This window comes from Sminthopsis crassicaudata, chromosome 2 (assembly GCF_048593235.1).
Source record: "Sminthopsis crassicaudata isolate SCR6 chromosome 2, ASM4859323v1, whole genome shotgun sequence".
Taxonomy (NCBI): domain Eukaryota; kingdom Metazoa; phylum Chordata; class Mammalia; order Dasyuromorphia; family Dasyuridae; genus Sminthopsis; species Sminthopsis crassicaudata.
In genome coordinates this window covers 165,540,909-165,553,812 of record NC_133618.1, presented here as the reverse complement: position 1 = coordinate 165,553,812, position 12,904 = coordinate 165,540,909, and the positions used below count along the sequence as shown (strand labels likewise).

General features: G+C 36.6%; 1 protein-coding gene across 4 annotated transcripts in view; it reads left to right on the top strand.

Moving 5' to 3' along the window:
• MACROD2 (mono-ADP ribosylhydrolase 2) overlaps positions 1 to 12,904 on the top strand; it is a 2,172,380-nt gene that overhangs the window by 253,879 nt on the left and 1,905,597 nt on the right. The window lies entirely within an intron of this gene.

Sequence of the window (12,904 nt, the reverse complement as noted above, 5' to 3'; positions counted from 1 at the left end):
TTTTTGTAGTGGCTAGAAACTGGAAAATGAACAGATGTCCATCAATTGGAGAATGATTGGGTAAATTATGGCATATGAATGTTATGGAATATTATTGTTCTGTAAGAAATGACCAACGGTATGAATACAGAGAGGCTTGGAGAGACTTACATGAACTGAAGCTGAGTGAAATAAGCAGAACTAGGAGATCATTATACACTTTAACAATAATACTGTATAAGGATGTATTCTGATGCAAGTGGATATCTTCAACATAGAGGAGAGCTAATCTGATTCCAATTGATCAATAATGGACAGAATCAGCTACTCCCAGAAAAGGAACACTGGGAAATGAGTGTAAACTGTTAGCATTTTTTGTTTTTCTCCCCAGGCTATTTTTACCTTCCAAATCCAATTCTTCCTTTGCAACAACAACAATAACAGCAAAATTCGGTTCTGCACATATATATTATACCTAGGATATACTATAACATATTTAATATGTATGGGAATGCCTGCCATCTAGGGGAGGAGGTGGAGGGAAGGAGGGGAAAAATTCAGAACAGAAGGAGGTACAAGGGATAATGTTGTAAAAAATTACCTATGCATGTGTACAGTCAAAAATATTTATAAGTATAAAATTAATTAAAAATCTATTGTCCATTACTTCATGTTCTAAGGAATCCAATCATTTCTGCAAGTTTTGAAGTCCTATAATAGTCTCATCATATATCAAGGAATCCAATGATTCCTACAGATTTTGAAGTCCTTTATGAGTCTTATCTTGTTTCAGAGAATCCAATGGTTCCTGCTGGTTCTGAAGTTCTGCAACAGTCTTATCAACAATTTTTAATCTCAGGAAATCCAATGATTCTTGTGGGTTTTGAAGTTCTCTAACAGTCTCATTAATCAGCCATGCTCTTTAAGTGTCAGATGTTTTATTAGTCTTCTCCTTTGTTTTGATGGTTTTTTTCTTTTTTTCTGACTCTCTCCAATGGACAAGGTGAATATGGTTTGTTGGCATTTATCTGATTCCTTCTCTATCTGCAGAGATAGAAGCATACACTCTTCCACAAGCAGTTAATCTATCTGGTCCCTTTCATTCGCCACTTTCTGGATCTCTCCTCATCACCTGGCAATTATTTTGATGCTGCTTGCACTGGACACTGCCTTTCTGACAGGTTAAAAAGCCTGTATTCTCCCCAATTGTAATCCCTTTCTCCCATCCAATTGCTTGCTTCTCTGTTGATCACATCAGAATCCTGAACTACTAAAGACTCTTTGGATGTAACCTCGGCTGTCATCATGCCCCACCTGTTTATTGTTTGAGGTCTTGGAGCTGGGCCCTGCCTCTCATTTCCCTGTATCAATCTACAATCTGAGGCCCAGGGGAAGCCCTTGTTGCGTTTTGGACATAGGGTTTCAGGTCTTGTTCTCCCACCCTGTCTTCTCACTCTTATTTCTATGCTTACATTGAGCTTTCAGATGCCCTACTTTCCAACACCGAAAGCATTGATGAATCTTTCCAGAAGTCCCTTGCCAAGAGGGATTCTGTCTTCCCATGTTCTGCATCAAAGCCTAGGTATAAAAGGCATTTGTGCCCACTATGGCACAGAATCTTATGACCTCCTCTAAAGGAGCATCCTTGTGTAGTCCCAGAATAATTCTTCTACAAACCTCATTAACATTTTCCTTAGCCAGTTGTCTTATCATAATTCCTGTTGCTGCATTTTCTTAATAGTTTGTATGACAGCTGTTTGTAGACGTTCCACAAAATCAGCAGAGGGTTCATTTGAACCTTGCTCTATTTTCGTGAAGGCTTCCCCTCTATCTTGCCTTCCTGGGAGGGAGCCCCATGCTTTGATAGCAGCAGCAGCAGCAGCAGCAGCAGCAGCAATTTACTCATATGCTGTTATGTGGTAATTAATCTGTGATAGATCTTCTGCATACTGACCTTTACCTGCTAGTTGGTCAAAGGTGACTTGTATGTTAACTCCACTTTGCCTGTTTCATTGGGCTTGTATCCTACAGAGTTCACTATACTCCAAAAGCCACAACAAGTTTTTTCCAGATTCTAAACATGTCCTTGCTATAGATTTCCAATCATTAGGGGTTAAAATTGCATAAACCAAATTCTCTAATACCATCTTAACATAAACCAATGTAGACCCATAAAGAGCATAACCCTTTTTTAGAACTTTGATAATTTCCAGATCAAAAGGAGCATATTTTCTCCTTTATTGACCTGAAGAGTCAAACCCTTCAATAGCACAGTATGCATTTATCAAATCAGATGTATCTTGTCCTTCTTTTTTAGCTTTAACCAGTGCCTTTTGTAATCTTGTCATAGGTTGCTTCCTAGGTGATGCTGATTGTGTTACTGCCCCTCCCTCTCCATGAAGAGTTAATTGGGAGGGAGGATCATGAGATGGGCGCCAAAATGTAATGTTCTTGTTGGTTTTCTGGAGGTATTGGGAGCCGCTTTTAAGACTGGCTTTGGTCTCAGTGGGGGAAGTGCAGGAGGCCAGCCACCATGGTGGTGTGAGGTGAAGTGAATGAATCTGACTCTCTGATTCTGAGTCCAAGGGCTTGTGCTTCAGCTGAAGCCTCCACAAAGGTGGAAGATGAAATGAATCTTGCTGAGTTTGTCCCAGCTTATATGCTCTGTTTTAATTACATCATAGGTGTGAATCTTGTAGAACTACATTAAATACTAAGTACTTGTACTGAACTAGAGAACTATTAATCACCATGCTAGACTAGATAACTATTGTCTTGTCAATTCCACTGAATTAGCACCTTGTAAGAATCCTTGTTTCAAATATAAGAGTTCTGGCCCATTACAAGTATACTGGAAACTTTGCTAAGTTGAGTATGTGATATGTGAAGAGAGTCCCTTTCCTGAAGGAATTTACAACCAGTAAACCCTTAAGATTATATTAATTGATCCATTCCATTGATGGAGATAAAAGGTACACATAAAAATGTCAAACATATATCACAAATTTACTTTAAGTTTCTGAAAAACATATTTTCTTTTTTTTTGGTGTCATATAGACTTTTTCATGGAAAATTTTTCTCCAAAGAATTAGTGTAGTTGTTTATAAACTGGTATAGACAGAAATATATTGTTTGTAATTATTGCCAAGACAGCTTGACAGCATATATTACTTAATAACAAAGAATTGTCTAAAAATTAATCCAGGAACCTCTCATTTCCCAAAGAAGGCATTAAAAGGCTTTTAAACTCTTCTTTCAAAAGGAAAAAGAAAAAGAACAGGTGGGGAATATTTGGGATAAAAGAAAACAAAATTATAATAGGGAGGTAATGATAGGGAAAGTTCCTTATCTGACTTCTTTAATCTTTATCCAGTTTGAAACTGGAAACTTTTAAAGTCTCTTTGTTAAGGTTGGAAAAGGGGGACCCCAAAAGTCCCAGACCAGTGTCATGAGGTGTCTCAAAAGATTTGCAGGTTTGAGCCTATCTCCTAGTCAAGGGGTAAAGTCTGTTGAAGTAATGTGATGCCATTACTGAGCTAACTGAATTGTAAGTGAATTCAGTAAAGAAACTGAAGCAAGGAGATCCACTTATACAGCTTTCAGTCATAGATATGTTAATTATTTGGTTTTAAAATAAAATCCTTTGGCTCTGAGGTAGGAAGGAGTGGTTCTTGATTGATCAGATTATTACTGACAAGATTACCAGTCAGCAATGAATTGGAGTGATTTCATTCATTATTGTCTCAGGAATTTGATTTGTGGGAATTTCCTGAGGCCAGAAGCTATTTGGCTAAGGAGTAGTCAGAATCAGATAGATTGGGTTTGTGAGTTTCCTGAGGCAGATTCCAAAGCCTAAAGACCCAGGACCACTGATCCATTGGAACAGAAGAATCCCAAAATCAGAGGACCCCAAAAATCATTTACATTACATTTACAAAACATTACATCATCTTGGGTCTTAATATTTAGCTGTTCATTGTACCATGAAGATCCCCAATAAACAATATTGATAAAATATTAAACCAGTACTGAAATGAAGGGAACAATTATCTGACACATTAATGATTGCTTACAACCTTAAATTTGAGGCATTTGGGTGGCACAATGAATACAGCTCTGGACTTAGTTAAGAAGACATGAGTTCAAATCTAGTCTCAGACACAAACTTTGATTCTGTGTTTAACTTCTATTTGTTTGTTTTTTCTCAATCATAAAATGAGGATAATAATAATATCTACCTCCTAGAGTTGTTGTGAGGATAAAATGAATAAACATTTGCATAAATTGCAAATAAAAAGCATAATAGTTGCTTAACAAGTATTTTTTCCTTAATATACTTTCCCCAGCCCCTGTGGTTTGCAAAACAGTTTCCAAATATAACTCAGAAGGGATAGTGGGGGGTGAGAGTGAGACAAGAGATTCAATATCAATAGAATTGAAGAAAAAAAATATTACTACTAAGTCTATTCTTCATTAGTCACTAATCTTACAAACACCAATTTATTTATTTAACATTGCTATAAATTTAAAGTTATTCCTAGTTTGAAGAGAGATTTTCAGATTGGGATAGTTCCTTGTGACTTCTGACATGAATCTCTCCCCAAAAAATATTTCAGGCAACATTTATAAGACTACTGAACAAGAAAAAAGTATCTGAAAATACAATCTGGATTAACATTCCAAAATGGACCAGGTATAGCTTCAGCCTTTTCCTTCTGGACCATACTCCTTAAGGAATTAGTCAGGTTCCTCTTATGAATCTATATCCAGAATTCAAATTTAATAAGAGCCAAGATGGTGGAGAGGACACACACTTCATTCTAAGCTCCTCTACTACTTTCAAACTATGAAATTCAGCTTCAGAATTAGTGCTGGACCTCAGAACCCACAAATATAGGGAGTACAACACATTACCAACAAAAGATCATCTTGAAGAATGCCAGAAAAGGTCTGTTTTGGCTGAGTGCAGGTACAGGAGGAGGCCAGGCACAGGCACAGGTAGGAAAGCAGGCAGAGCACGGAGGACAACTCAGACTGATCAGAGTGGGGTGGGGTGTGGTCTCCAAGAGTGGAAAATCTGCAGGGAGAACTCTACTACAGTCTGATACTCTGCGCTGGCAGCAAGACAGTAGATCAGCAGAGAAGCATAAAACCTACAACATAAACACAGAGGATAAAGCATGTACCCCAAAGTGCCGGAATCTGATGGGACCTGGTCACACCCACCCAGTACCAGGAGTGACTTAGGGTGATCTCAGGGTGCTGCTGTCTTTCTGCTGGTGCTTTGTGGCCATTTCCTCTTGTCTATTGAGGAAGCTTGGTAAGCCCTCAATGCCCCCAAAGCAGACCATAGCCTGTTTTTGTTTGTTTGTTTGTTTGTTTTGTTTTGTTTTGTTTTTTGTTATTGTTAAAATGAGTAAAAAGGAAAACAAAATTCATCTGGAAAAACAAAAGGTCAAAAATTTCAAGGGAACCAATGAAAAAAAATCAAATGAAGGTGGCCTTGCTGTACCTGATCTAAAGCTAAATTATAAAGCAGCGGTCATCAAAACCATTTGGTATTGGCTAAGAAATAGATTAGTTGATCAATGGAATAGGTTAGGTTCAAAGGACAAAATAGTCAATGACTATAACAATCTAGTGTTTGATAAACCCAGAGACCCCAGATTTTGGGATAAGAATTCATTATTTGACAAAAACTGCTGGGAAAATTGGAAATTAGTATGGCAGAAACTAGGCATTGACCTACACTTAACACCATACACCAAGATAAGGTCAAAATGGGTTCATGATATAGGCATAAAGAATGAGATCATAAATAAATTAGAGGAATATAGGATAGTTTACCACTCAGACTTGTGGAGGAGGGAAGAATTTGTGACCAAAGAAGAACTAGAGATCATTATTGATCACAAAATAGAAATTTTTGATTATATCAAGTTAAAAAGTTTTTGTATAAACAAAACTAATGCAGACAAGATTAGAAGGGAAGCAATAAACTGTGAAAACATTTTTACAATTAAAGGTTCTGATAAAAGTCTCATTTCCAAAACATATAGAGAATTGACTCTAATTTGTAAGAAATCAAGCCATTCTCCAATTATAAATGGTCAAAGCATGTGAATAGACAATTTTCAGATGAAGAAATTGAACCTATTTCTAGTCATATGAAAACATGTTCTAAATCATTATTGATCAGAGAAATGCAAATTAAGACAACTCTGATATACCACTACACACCTGTCAGATTGCTAAGATGACAGGAAAAGATAGTGACAAATGTTGGAAGGGATGTGGGAAAACTGGGACACTGATGTATTGTTGGTGGAGTTGTGAACAGAGCCAACCATTCTGGAGAGCAATTTGGAACTATGCCCAAAAAGTTATGAAACGGTGCATACCCTTTGATCCAGCAGTGCTACTACTGGGCTTATATCCCAGAGAGATCTTAAAGAAGGGAAAGGGACCTGTATGTTCAAGAATGTTTGTGGCAGCCCTCTTTGTAGTGGCCAGAAATTGGAAAGTAAGTGAATGCCCACCAATTGGAGAATGGTTGAATAATTTGTAGTATATGAATATTATGGAATATTATTGTTCTGTAAGAAATGACCAACAGTATGATTTCAGAAAGGCCTGGAGAGACTTCCATGAACTGATGCTGAGCAGGACCAGGAGATAGTTGTATATTTCAACAACAATACTGTATGATGATCAATTCTGATGGATGTGGCCATCTTCAACAATGAGATGAACCAAATCAGTTCCAATAGAGCAGTAATGAACTGAACCAGCTACACCCAGTGAAAGAGCTCTAGGAGATGACTATGAACCACTACATAGAATTTCCAATCCCTCTATTTTTTGTCTGCCTTCATTTTTTATTTCCTTCACAGGCTAATTGTACACTATTTCAAAGTCCGATTCTTTTTGTACAGCAAAACAACTGTTTGCACATATATACATATATTATATTTAATTTATACTTTAACGTATTTAACATGTATTGGTCAACATGCCATCTGGGTGGGGGGAAGGAAGGAAAAATTAGAACAAAAGGTTTGGCAATTGTCAGTGATGTAAAAAAGATACAACCATTCATGGTAGATTAGAAATGAAGGTTCTTAAACAATGAAAAAAAAAGAAAAAGAAAAAGAAATGACCAGCAGAATGACTATAGAGAGGCTTGGAGAGACTTATATGAACTAAAGCTAAGTGAAATGAGCAGAACCAGGAGATCATTATACACTTCAACAACAATACTGTATAATGATCAATTCTGATGGACGTGGCCATCTTCAACAATGAGATGATTCAAACCAGTTCTAATTGTTCATTAATGAAGAGAGGCCTGTGGGAATTGAGTGTGGACCACAAAATAGCATTTTCATGCTTTCTCTTGGTTTGCTTGCATTTTTTTCCATCTCAGGTTTTTTTCTTTCTAGATCTGATTTTTCTTATGCAGCAAGACAACTGTGTAAATATGTATGCAAGTATCAGATTTAACATATACTTAAACATATTTAACATGTATTCGACTACCTCCATCTAGAGAAGGAGGTAGGGGAAAGGAGGAGAAAAGTTGCAACAGAAGGTTTTTCAAGGGTCAGTATTGAAAAATTACCCATGCATATGTTTTTAAATAAAAAGCTATTAAAAATAAATAAGAAATGGTTTGAATGCCTCCAGTTAAATTAGAAGGTAGTTCCTAAAAGGTAGAACTTAGTCTAATTCCTTCAGGGGATGGCAGTATAAGGGTTGGGGAAAGCCAACTGTTCTTATCTAGATCCGAGATAGTCTTTGTTAAGTTTCTGTATATCATTCAATTCATTCTCATAATAATGGAAGGGAATGGAATGTAGGTATAGTACCTACTAAATGTCAAGTATAGTACAAAAGGATTTTTAGTAAATATCATCTCATTTTATTTACTAATGAAAGCTTTTTGTCCTTCATGTATCACCTACCTTTGTAAGAGTCTTTCCCAAGAATTTTGGAAAGAATTTTACAGAAAATAATATTTCTTAATATTTTCCATTTTACTTTAATTAAAATGAAGAATATACTTCCATAGTAGTCTTGCCATTGATGCTAAAAACTTTCTCATTCCTACATCTGCTGCTCACTTTTAAATTTTATGTTACATCATAGATCATGGCTTAAGTAGCCTTATGTACTTATTTTGTAGTTTTAGGTACTTATTAGCATTCAGGTCACTGTAATCTCAGTGCTTCCTTGTGTTCACACATGCCCTGGGAGGGGCTGTCATTTTGTTTAATTATTCCAACTGGTTTCTTTTTGATATAGATATTTTATAATACAGGCCTATGGAGTCCCTGAAACTTTTCTAAATGAATGATCATTTATTGGGGACAAGAACACTTGAAAATATGTCCTTTAGCTGAAAGATTTGTTTTGTTTTTGTTTTTGTTTTTTTTTATCTTAAGGTGCTATTATAGAGTTTTTCTCTTTCATAGCATAAAAGTTGGAAATAAGAGTAATCACATTCAAATTAAAGCATCTTTCAGATTGAAACATATGATCCAAACAAGCAGCATCAATTGATGATAGCATAATGCCCAATCACAGATTCAATATTTTTGAAGAGTGAATAAATTTGGACTTGGTTGTATATGCCAGCAATCCAGATTACCCAGGCGACTGTGACTGAGATTGCTTGAAATTTGAAGTTCTGAATTGCAGAGGACTTTGCCAATTAGATGCATGCCACTTAGGTAAACTTATCTGTATTGTTTATCATTTACTTGATGTCCAAGTTTGGAAACACAGCTAGTCAGAGCACCTACACTAATCAGTAATGGGATATGGTTTGTGAATAGTCTTTGCATTTCCAGCTGGGTGAGAACGAGAAACCCAGTTTTTAAAAACAAAACCAACCAAACAAAAAAAAAAGTGAGAATAAGCTCATTAAAAAAATGTTTTCCTCTGTATTAGAAATTCTGTCAAACCACAGAAAGGATGGAATATTGCAGATAAAAATGTGTGGTGTCATAAAAGAGAGAAAGATTTACTATGTAATCCTTTAAAATCTACTAAATCACAACCAACTGCTTAGAGATCCCTGGATCACACATAACAATAAATATCACAACAAATAATGTTCCGATCTATTTACAAATGCATTGTGATAACATCTCAAAGTTTATTCTCTTAAAACAACTAATAAGAAGCTTTCGGTGACAAATGCTTGAAGTCTGGATACAAATTTTTGTCTATTCCGTGATTTTCTTCTTAAAGAGGGATTTATCTTCTTAATTTTTAAAGGATAGCATTCTATAAGCAGTCAGTTAAAAAATGTATTTATTGAAAACTCTCTGTGAGCTCTGATGAACAACAAAGAAGTAGAATATTGGTTGATGGCTCTTTGGGAAATTATAAACTAATGAAAGAGGGAAGAAAAACAAAGTAATACAGAGAAAGTCCTACAGGAATATATAAAACATCTAATTCCTCTACATGTCCGCAGAGAAGATTATATATATATTACCATCAAGGGAAAATCTATTATCTTAGACTCTCCACAATCTGGTATCAAAATACTTTTCCATCCATGTAAGACAAAAAAATTATACTTCAGTGGTGGAATAGATTAAAAAATTCTAAGTTCTCCTGATTTCCCACATTAACAAAATAAAATTGTACCTCATGGTGAACATAGACCTGTGAAAAACAAATAAGACTTGGAACAGAACAAGGAACCTCCTAGAACAACCTGAGAAGACCCAATGAAAGAAACCAGGACTGAAGTTTAACCCAGGTGAAGTGTAAACATCTCCAGGTTGGCTCTACAGAAACAGCAAGTGAGGAACCCTTGGGCTAGCTGGAGTCTTAAATAGCCTCAACCCAAACCACAGAAACTTTTGTCTATTTTGTCTGGGTCTGGGAAGACTAACTGACCCTCAGCTGATTAGTTATGGCAGAGACATTGCCCTAGGTGAGAAGGAACCAGTATACCCAGTGAGTATAAAAATAGTGGGCAGGGACTCTGCTGGATGTGGGCACTTGCAGGAGGGTGGAGTTTTTAGTTTGGGATTCCAGGTCATAGGGGAGAACTGAAGTGAAACTAGAGGCATCCTCCACCCCAGGATTAGTTGCTTACACTAATATTTCTCATTTAAAAAATGAAGGGGGGGAATGATTTTGGAAAGATAGGGGAGTAGGTTGGTAAATTTCAAGCTCTTCAATTTCTCCCACAAATAGAACTAATTTGTGCCTCAGGGCAAACACTGAGTGATGAAAACTAAGAATACTTGGGCAGAACATGTTCTCTAGACATACTTGAGAAGACAAAGAAAGACCCTAGGCTAGGGATTAACCTGTAAAGTGAAAACACTTAGAGGCTAGCTCCTCAGAAACCCCCTTGGGCTAGCTGGGTGTGGCTGGAGCCTTATCAGGGGAGTCACCTCCTTGAATGTTTGTGTAGTCAGGGTCTGAGTCTGGGAGGACAAGGGAATCTCCACTGATTAGTAGTGCCAGGCCCAGCTATGCAGGCTGAAACAGGACCCTGGGCAAGAAGAAACCTGCATATCTGGTGACTTCAGAAGCAGTGGGGTAGGGATGCTGTTGGCTGGGGGCACTTGCAGGAGGGTGGAGGGCTTGGTTTGGGATTCCTGGTCAGAGGGTAGAACATAAGGGAAGCTTGAGGCACCCCTCCACACCACTATTAGAGATACTTACACTAATACCTCTTATTTTATTTATTTGTTTATTTATATTATTATTATTATAGCTTTTTTATTTACAAAATAATGCATTTAACATTCACCCTTGCAAAACCTTCTATTCCCACTTTTCCCCTCCTTCCTCCCACCCCCTCCCCTAGATGGTAGGTAGTTCAATACTTGTTAAATATGTTAAAGTATATGTTAAATATAATATATGTGTACATATTTATACAGTTATCTTGCTGCACAAGAGAAATCACGTCTAGAAGGAAGGTAAAAAAACATGAGAAGGAAAACAAAAATGCAAGTAAATAATAACAGAAAGAGTAGAAATGCTATGTTATGGTCTACACTCATTTCCCATAGTTCTTTTTCTAGGTGTAGCTGATTCTCTTCATTATTGAACAATTGAAACTGGGTTGAATCATCTCATTGTTGAAGATGGCCATGTCCGTTAGAATTGATCATCACATAGTATTGTTGTTGAAGTGTATAATGATCTCCTGATTCTGCTTATTTCACTCAGCATCAGTCCATGTAAGTCTCTCCGGGCCTTTCTAAAATCATTCTTCTGGTCATTTCTTACAGAATGATAATATTCCATAACATTCATATACCACAATTTGTTCAACCATTCTTCAATTGATGGACATCCATTCATCTTCCAGTTTTTTTGCCACTACAAAAAGGGCTGCCACAAACATTTTTGCACATGTGGGTCCCTTTCCCTTCTTTCGTATTTCTTTGAGATATAAGCCCAGTAGTAGCACTGCTGGATCAAAGAATATGCACAATTTGATAACTTTTTGAGTACAGTTCCAAATTGGTCTCCAGAATGGTTGGATTGTTTTTCAACTTCACCAACAATGTATCAGTGTCCCAGTTTTCCCATATCCCTTCCAGCATTTATCATTATTTTTTCCTGTTATCTTAGCCAATCTGACAGGTGTGTAGTGAATACCTCTTATTAAAAAAAAATGAACCAGAAACAAGAAATCCCACTATTGAAATATTATGGGAACAGGGAAGGTTGGGGTTTGTTTTCAGAGGAGGACACTTTAGTTAAAAAAGCTTGTACCACAAAGAGTAATGTGAAATGGCTTCCCTCTTTTTCTCCCCCCCCCCCCACCCCGGGAATTTCTAGAAGAACTCAAAAAAGAATTAAAAAAAATTTTTTTTAATTAATTTTATAATTATAACATTTTTTGACAGTACATATGTATAGGTAATTTTTTACAACATTATCCCTTGTACTTCCTTCTGTTCTGAATTTTTCCCCTCCTTTCCTCCACCTCCTCCCCTAGATGGCAGGCATTCCCATACATATTAAATATGTTATAGTATATCCTAGGTACAATATATATGTGCAGAACCTAATTTTGCTGTTATTGTTGTTGTTGCAAAGGAAGAATTGAATTTGGAAGGTAAAAATAGCCTGGGGAGAAAAACAAAAATGCAAACAGTTTACACTTATTTCCCAGTATTCCTTCTCTGGGTATAGCTGATTCTGTCCATTATTGATCATTTGGAATTGTTTTAGCTCTTCTCTATGTTGAAGATATCTACTTCCATGAGAATACATCCTCATATAGTATTTTTGTTGAAGTGTATAATGATCTCCTAGTTCTGCTCATTTCACTCAGCATCAGTTGATCTAAGTCTCTCCAAACCTCCCTGTATTCATCCTGCTGGTCATTTCTTACAGAACAATAATATTCCATAACATTCATATGCCATAATTTACCCAATCATTCTCCAATTGATGGGCATCTGTTCATTTTCCAGTTTCTAGCCGCTACAAAAAGGGCTGCCACAAACATTTTAGCACATACAGGCCCCTTTCCCTTCTTTCCTTGGGATTTCCTTGGGATATAAGCCCAGTAGTAGCACTGCTGGATCAAAGGGTATGCAGAGTTTGATAACTTTTGGGGCATAATTCCAGATTGTTCTCCAGAAGGGTTGGATTCTTTCACAACTCCACCAACAATGCATCAGTGTCCCAGTTTTTCCACATCTCCTCCAATATTCATCATTATTTGTTCCTGTCATCTTAGCCAATCTGACAGGTGTGTAGTGGTATGTCAGAGTTGTCTTAATTTGCATTTCTCTGATCAGTAGTGATTTGTAACACTCTTTCATATGAGTGGAAATAGTTTCAATTTCATCATCTGAAAATTGTCTGTTCATATCCTTTGACCCCTTATCAATTGGAGAATGGCTTGATTTCTTATAAATTAGTGTGA